Consider the following 7,389-nt stretch of genomic DNA (forward strand, 5'->3'; position numbering starts at 1 on the left):
TCTTCATTATTTCTTTCCTTTTGCTTGCTTTGGGGTTAGTTTGATGTTCTTTCTCTAGTTCTTCCAAGTGGACAGTTAATTCCTGAATTTTTGCCCTTTCTTCTTTTTTGATATAGGCATTTAGGGCAATAAATTTTCCTCTTAGCACTGCCTTTGCTGTGTCCCATATGTTTTGATATGTTGTGTTTTCATTTTCATTTGCCTCGAGATATTTACTGATTTCTCTTGTAATTTCTTCCTTAACCCACTGGTTGTTTAAGAGTATGTTGTTGAACCTCCACGTATTTGTGAATTTTCTGGTGCTCTACCTATTATTGATTTCTAACTTCATTCCTTTATGATCTGAGAAAGTGTTGTGTATGATTTCAATCTTTTAAAATTTATTGAGACTTGCTTTCTGACCCAGCATATGGTCTATCTTTGAGAATGATCCATTAGCCCTTGAGAAAAAGGTGTATCCTGCTGCTGTGGGGTGTAATGTCTTATAAATGTCTGTTAAGTCTAGCTATTTATTGTATTATTCAAATTCTCTGTTTCTTTATTGATCCTCTGTGTAGAAGTTCTGTCCATTGATGAGAGTGGGGAATTGAAGTCTCCAACTATTATGGTAGATGTGTCTATTTCTCTTTTCAGTGTTTTCAGTGTATGCCACATGTATTTTGGAGCATTCTGGTTCGGTGCATAAATATTTATGATTGTTATGTTTTCATGCTGAATTGTTCCTTTTATTAGTGCATAGTATCCTTCTTTTTCTCTTTTAACTGTTTTACGTTTGAAGTCTAATTTGTTGGATATTAGTATAGCTACTCCTGCTCTTTTCTGGTTGTTATTTGCATGAAATATCATTCCCAACTTTTCACTTTCAACCTATGTTTATCTTTGGGTCTAAGATGTGTTTCCTGTAGGCAGCATATAGAAGGATCCTGTTTTTTAATCCATTCTGCCATTCTGTCTTTTGATTGGGGAGTTCAATCCATTAACATTTAGTGTTATTACTGTACAGGTAGTACTTTCTTCTACCATTTGGCCTTTTGGAGTTTATATGTCATATCTAATTTTCCTTCTTTCTACACTCTTCTCCACACCTCTTTCCTTTGTGTTTTCATATCTGTCTCTAGTGCTCCCTGTAGTATTTCTTGTAGAGCCAGTCTCTTGGTCACAAATTCTCTCAGTGATTTTTTGTCTGAAAATGTTTCAGTTTCTCCCTCATTTTTGAAGGACGATTTTGCTGGGTATAGAATTCTTGGTTGGCAGTTTTTCTCTTAGTAATTTAAATATATCATCCCACTGTCTTCTCACCTCCATGGTTTCTGCTGAGAAATATACACATAGTCTTCTTGGGTTTCCCTTGTATGTGATGGATTGCTTTTCTCTTGCTGCTTTCAAGATCCTCTCTTTCTCTTTGACCTCGTAAGTGTCTTGGAGTACATCTCTTTGGATCTATTCTCTTTGGGGTATGCTGCATTTCTTGGATCTGTAATTTTAAGTCTTCCATAAGAGTTGGGAAATTTTCAGTGATAATTTCCTCCATTAGTTTTTCTCCTCCTTTTCACTTCTCTTCTCCTTCTGGGACACCCACAACATGTATATTTGTGCACTTCATATTGTCATTCAATTCCCTGAGTCCCTGCTCATATTTTTCCCTATAGTTTCTGTTTCTTGTTGGATTTCAGATGTTCCATCCTCCAGTTCACTAATCCTATCCTCTGCCTCTTGAAATCTACCATTGTAGGTTTCCATTGTTTTTTTCATCTCTTCTACTGTGACTTTCATTCCCGTAAGTTCTGTGATTTGTTTTTTCAGACTTTCCATTTCTTTTTGTTCATTCCTTGCCTTCTTCTTATGCTCCCTCAATTCATTTATTTAGTTTTTGATGAGATTTTCCATGTCTGTTTGTATATTCTGAATTAATTGTTTCAGCTCTTGTATCTCATTTGAACTGTTGGTTTTTTCCTTTGACTGGGCCATATCGTCAATTTTCCTGGTGTGATTTGTTATTTTTTGCTGGTGTCTACACATTAATTACCTTAATTAGTTTATTCTGGAGACTGCTTTCACTTTTCTTACCTAGTGTTTTCTTGCTGGATGACTTTGTTGTCTATCTGTTCTTTGACCTTCAGTTCAGCTTTTTCTGAACCTCTAGCTTAGGTTTTGTTTAACAGAGGATAATTTTTTGGTTCTTGTTTTCTTGTTTCTTGCCCTGCTTGTATAGTGCCTTTTTCCCCTCACCCTTAGGAGGGTCTATGTAGGTATTATAGACCCCAGCCAGGTTTTCCCAGACCAAACTGGCTCCATATCAGGGGAAAGGAATCACCTGCATCGGTTTTTCCTGAGGGTGAGACCCAGCAGGTTGGAAGACTTTCCTATGAAGTTTCTGGGCTCTGTTTTTCTTATCCTGTCCAGTATAAGACAGGCACTCTGTTTCTGGGCACTTGTCTGACTGCAGGTCTCACCAGCATAAGGTGATTCGGTACCTTTAACTTTGGCAGACCCTCCCTGCTGGGGGCATAGTGGAGACAGAGTAGAGGTTGTAAGGTGGTCTTAATTGCCTTGAATTACCAAGCCCTGGGGTCTGAATTCCTTGAGGGAGGGATTCCACCTGAGTTGGGCTCCACCCCTCCCCTGGGGAAGGCACAGGCTCCAGACAAGCCCTGAATGGAGCTTGTTTCTGCCTATTCCTGGGGCAGTTGCTGCCTAAGAAGTCCTGCTGCTGAATCCAGAGGCAGTCAACCCTTTGTAGAAACACAGCCACAAAAGCCTCTGTTTCTTTTCTTTTTCCATTAGCCCAATGAGCAACCTCTGCTTTGTCCAGGTTCACCTGAGCTGGGGGCCTATTTTTAGTAGTCAGAATTTGTTAATTAATGCCACAATTGGTGTTTGGTTGGACTCAACCCCTACTGCTCTTAAAATCTCTTTCCTTTCCCCTCTGGGAAGCAGCCTGTAGGGAAGAGGTGCCAGCCATGGCCGCTTGGGCAACTCACAGTTCTGAGGAGGCTTGCAGCCCATCCAACTGGTCCAGACTGGGGTACGCTGTGTGTCCGGTCACTGACATGGCTCCAGGAGCTGTTCTGTAGTGTTTCTGGTTTTTTAGTAGTTATTCTGGAGGACGAACTAAAACGCGCACATTGCTAAGCTACCATCTTCCCTGGATGGCTTTTTAAAGGAGAATTTAATAAGTTACAAGTTTATGGTTCTAGTGCTGAGAAAATGTCCAAGCTAAGGTATCAGCAACAGGTTACCTTTGTTCAAGCAGGGCTAATTCTGTCTGAAACACCTCTGTCAGCTGAAAAGGCACATGGCTGATATCTGTTGGTCCTTTACTCCTGGGCTCCATTGCATTCAGCCTCTCTTTCCTGTGGGAGTACCTTGCTTGACCTCTTTTGTCCTTCACTTAGCTCCTCCAGGACACAGCTCTGGGTTTTGGCTTGATTAGCTTCTCATGGGAAGGCATGTGGTGATATCCACTGGGCCCTGCATCTCCAAATGTCTGGGTCTCATGTTGGCTCTGTTAGCTTTGATCCACTCTTCTCCAAGTCTCTGCATCAGCTCTGAGGTTTCTTCAAAATGTTTCCCATTTTAAAGAACTCCAGTAAACTAATCAAGAACTCCCTGAAATGGGTAGAGTCACATCTTCATTTAAACAAAAGTTCACAACCTCAATTGGATGTGCCACGTATCTGCTGAAATAATCTAATCAAGCATTTCTGCCCTACAGTATTGAATCAGGATTAAAAGAAATGGGTGCCCCCACAAGATTGAATCAGAATTAAAGTGTGGCTTTTCTAGGGTATGTAATAGTTTCAGGCCAGCACAGTGTTCATATATGTGAACATGGACTAGTATACTTAAAGGAATAACTCAGGATCATTGGTAACAGATAATCTATAGCTTCCTTATGAGGAATTTGAAACCACTGGCACTAGCACTCACATGATACAAATATGTCCCCAGGCAAATGAGAACACTAATTTTGTGGTCCACAGTTTAACAAGCTTGTCTGTTTTGGGGCCTATGTCTAATTCAACCTATTTATATTTAGTGAGCCAGTAATAGTGTCATGAACATATGCGTTCATTCATTATCAACAGGAAATTGATAGTGAAGATGGAGCTGGTTATGTTGAGCATATCAATTTTCCCTTTTCAACAGGAGGTGAACACCATTGGGAAATGTAGCTAAACAGTTACACAGAGATTTTTTCTTCTAACTCTTTTTAGAATCTGATAGAGTGTGATGCCTCAAATAATATTAGTAGTACCAGTGTAGTTAATAAATATTGCTCTTTAATTTGATATGAGTGGTGAACAAGGTTAGCAAGAAGAGAATAATATCTTCTAGCTGGCATTCAGGCAAAATTTGTACACTAACAAGTTTTCAAGCACATGAAGTTTTGCTAGCTTGCTTTAGTGCACCCTTTATGGTATTATTCTTAAGTTTGAAATGTAGTATAAGGCCTGATTTCCTTGTAATAGTGTTTTTATATACTTGAAATGAATAGTACCTAACCTCATCTATCCTAACTAGCTTTGTCATATCCATAAATTAATTAAATCTAGAAAGAGAATAGGAATGCTATACCATAACTTAGTATCACTTATCTTTGCCATTTACTCATATTTTTCTTAATAATCAGTTTAGATTATGAAATATTTTATGGATATTTCATAAATATCAAGAGTAACATAAAGATCACCCATGTACCCAAGCAGTTTGTCAAATTAACATTTTGTCATATTTGCTTCAATTATATATTTTAAAGAGACTAAACAGTTGAAGTCTTCTGTGTATCTTGCTATTAGCCTCTTTTTACTTCCCTTCCCAGAGGTAACTACTATCCTTAATTAGGTGGTTACAATTCCCTTAAATGTTTGTGTCCTTTTACTGTAGATATCCTTACATGATATATAGTATTATTTGCATATAAAGTTTAGAAACTTTTATAAATGATTGCACTCTAAGGATTCTTCTACAACTTGCTATTATCACTCAATTTTCATGTTTTTGAGATTTTTCCATGTTGATAGCAATAATTTAAATTCTTCTATAGCATTCCATTGCACTAATATACCATATTTTCTTCATTCTACTCTTGATGAACATAGGGGTTTTGTGATATACATATATATATATAATAGTGTCTATTTTACTTATTAATTTAACAAACTTTATGTAATATATACTATGTGCCAGGCATTACTCTAACTTCCTTACAAATGTGAATTAATTTAATTCCCAAAAGAATCATTTATGCAACAAATGCTATTATTCTTATTCTACAGTTGGAGTAACTAGAGTACAGAAGAAACTAAGTACCTTGTTCAAGGTCACACAGCTAGTAGGTGGTAGAGCTGGAATATGAACCCTGGCAGTCAGAATCCTTCCTCTTAACAACTTTGCTGTGCTGCTTAAAAACAATGTAATAAATATTTTTATACACATCCCTTGTACACATAAAAGAGAGATTGTTCTAAGATGTATAACTAATGGAATTGCTGTACTGTAGATGTATACATCTTCAATTCTACTGGGTATTGAAATTGATTATTGCAACTGATATTTTATATGACCATCTGCATTAAGTGAGCATTCTCTTCGTTCTGCAGGGGGGATTTTAACCTAGTTAGCATTGTTTTGTTGTTCTCATTTAGTGAGGTTGGACACCTTTTCAAGTATTTGCTGGCTGTTTGGGTTTCCTCTTAAAAGTTGCCTGTTTATATATGCTTTGCTCGTTTTACTTTTGGTATTTTATCTTTTTAAAAAAGATTAAAAATATCAAATTTGTATAGTATTTGCATGTATCTTTACCAGTCTGTGGCTTGTCTTTTCTCTTTCTTTTGTTGTCCAGATGTTTATAATTTTAAAATATGCTTTTTTCCAATTATTTTCCTTTATAGTTTTGTTTTTTTAATTTATTTTAGAAATACTTCTCAACTTTGAACTCATAAATATATCTGCCTATTTTTCTTCTGAAAGTTTTGCCTTTTTATATTTCTGCCTCTCATCTACTTGGAATTACTTTTGAGTATTTTGAAAAACAGGGATATTATTATTTTCCCCATATGGATAACCTATTATCCATAAGCCATTTTTTTATTTTATTGATAAAACAAGCACATACATTCTTAACATTAAAACATTCCATACATGGTGTACAATCAATGGCTTACAATATCATCAAATAGTTGTATATTCATCACCATGATCGTTTTTTAGAACATTTGCTTCACTCCAGAAAAAGAAATAAAAAGAAAAACTCCTACATGCCATACCCCTTACCCACCCTGTCATTGACCACTAGTATTTCCATCTACCCAATATATTTTTTTATTTTATCATCTGTCCCCCCTATTATTTATTTACTTTTAATCCATATGTTTTATTCATCCATCCATACTATAGGTAAAAAGAGCATCAGATACAAGGTATGAGCCGTTTTTAAATGGTCCATTCTTTCCCCACTGGTTTGTAATGCAACCTCTGTCATAATAATTTCCATAAGACTTTATATTAGGTTCTATGAATCTTTGTATTAATTTCCTTTGCTACCAATACAAACAAATTTCATAGCTTAAAACAAGACACATTATTTTACAGTCCTAGAGGTCAGAGGTCTGAAAATGGGTTGGCAGGATTCTGTTTCTACTGAAGCCTCTAAAAAAAAATCTGTTTATTGCTATTTCCTGCTTCTGGAAGCTGTCCTCATTCCTTGGCTTGCAGTTCCCTTCTGTCAGGGGCATCACTCAACCTCTCCTTCCAATTTAACATACCCTTCTCTGACTTTGACTTTCCTACCTCCCTCTTATAAGGACTCTTGTGATTATATCTGACCCCTTGTTTAGATACCAAGGTCTTTCCTGTTTTTATGTGTTCATTAAATCCCAATAACTTTGATTATTGAGCTAAGCAAACTCTTTGGAACTTTGACAGCAGTCACCCTTCCGTTTCCTGCTCTCATTTTCAGTTCCCAATTTAGCTTGGCTCTTGGAGATTTTACTTACTTGTATGGAAAGCAAAATCTACAGGAGTCTCCCAGAATTTATTCCTTGCTTGATTCCTCTGTAACTCTTCTCTATGGTGACTTCTATTGTGCATCTCATAATTGCCTCTTGAAGCTATTCGTGATCTAATATGCTTTAAGTAGTCAGCGGCTGATCTGGGGGACATGCCTTGTGCTTGATTAGGGACAGTTTTGGCTTGATTACAATTCTAGGTTCCACTAGAATTACTAATCTTATATGTGAAGAATTCTAAGTACCATGATGAAGAAAATAATAAATTATCAAAATCTTTTTTTCTGTTGGGTGGGCCATGGTGGCTCAGGAAGGCAGAATTCTCGCCTGCTATGCTGGAGACCTGGGTTCGATTCCCAGTATCTGCCCATGCAAAAAT

The 7,389-nt window shown here is 36.8% G+C and overlaps 1 protein-coding gene across 1 annotated transcript in view; it reads left to right on the top strand.

Moving 5' to 3' along the window:
• CHM (CHM Rab escort protein) overlaps window positions 1-7,389 on the top strand; it is a 166,526-nt gene that overhangs the window by 134,436 nt on the left and 24,701 nt on the right. The window lies entirely within an intron of this gene.

The sequence above is a fragment of the Tamandua tetradactyla genome, chromosome X, assembly GCF_023851605.1.
Source record: "Tamandua tetradactyla isolate mTamTet1 chromosome X, mTamTet1.pri, whole genome shotgun sequence".
In the NCBI taxonomy this organism is placed as follows: domain Eukaryota; kingdom Metazoa; phylum Chordata; class Mammalia; order Pilosa; family Myrmecophagidae; genus Tamandua; species Tamandua tetradactyla.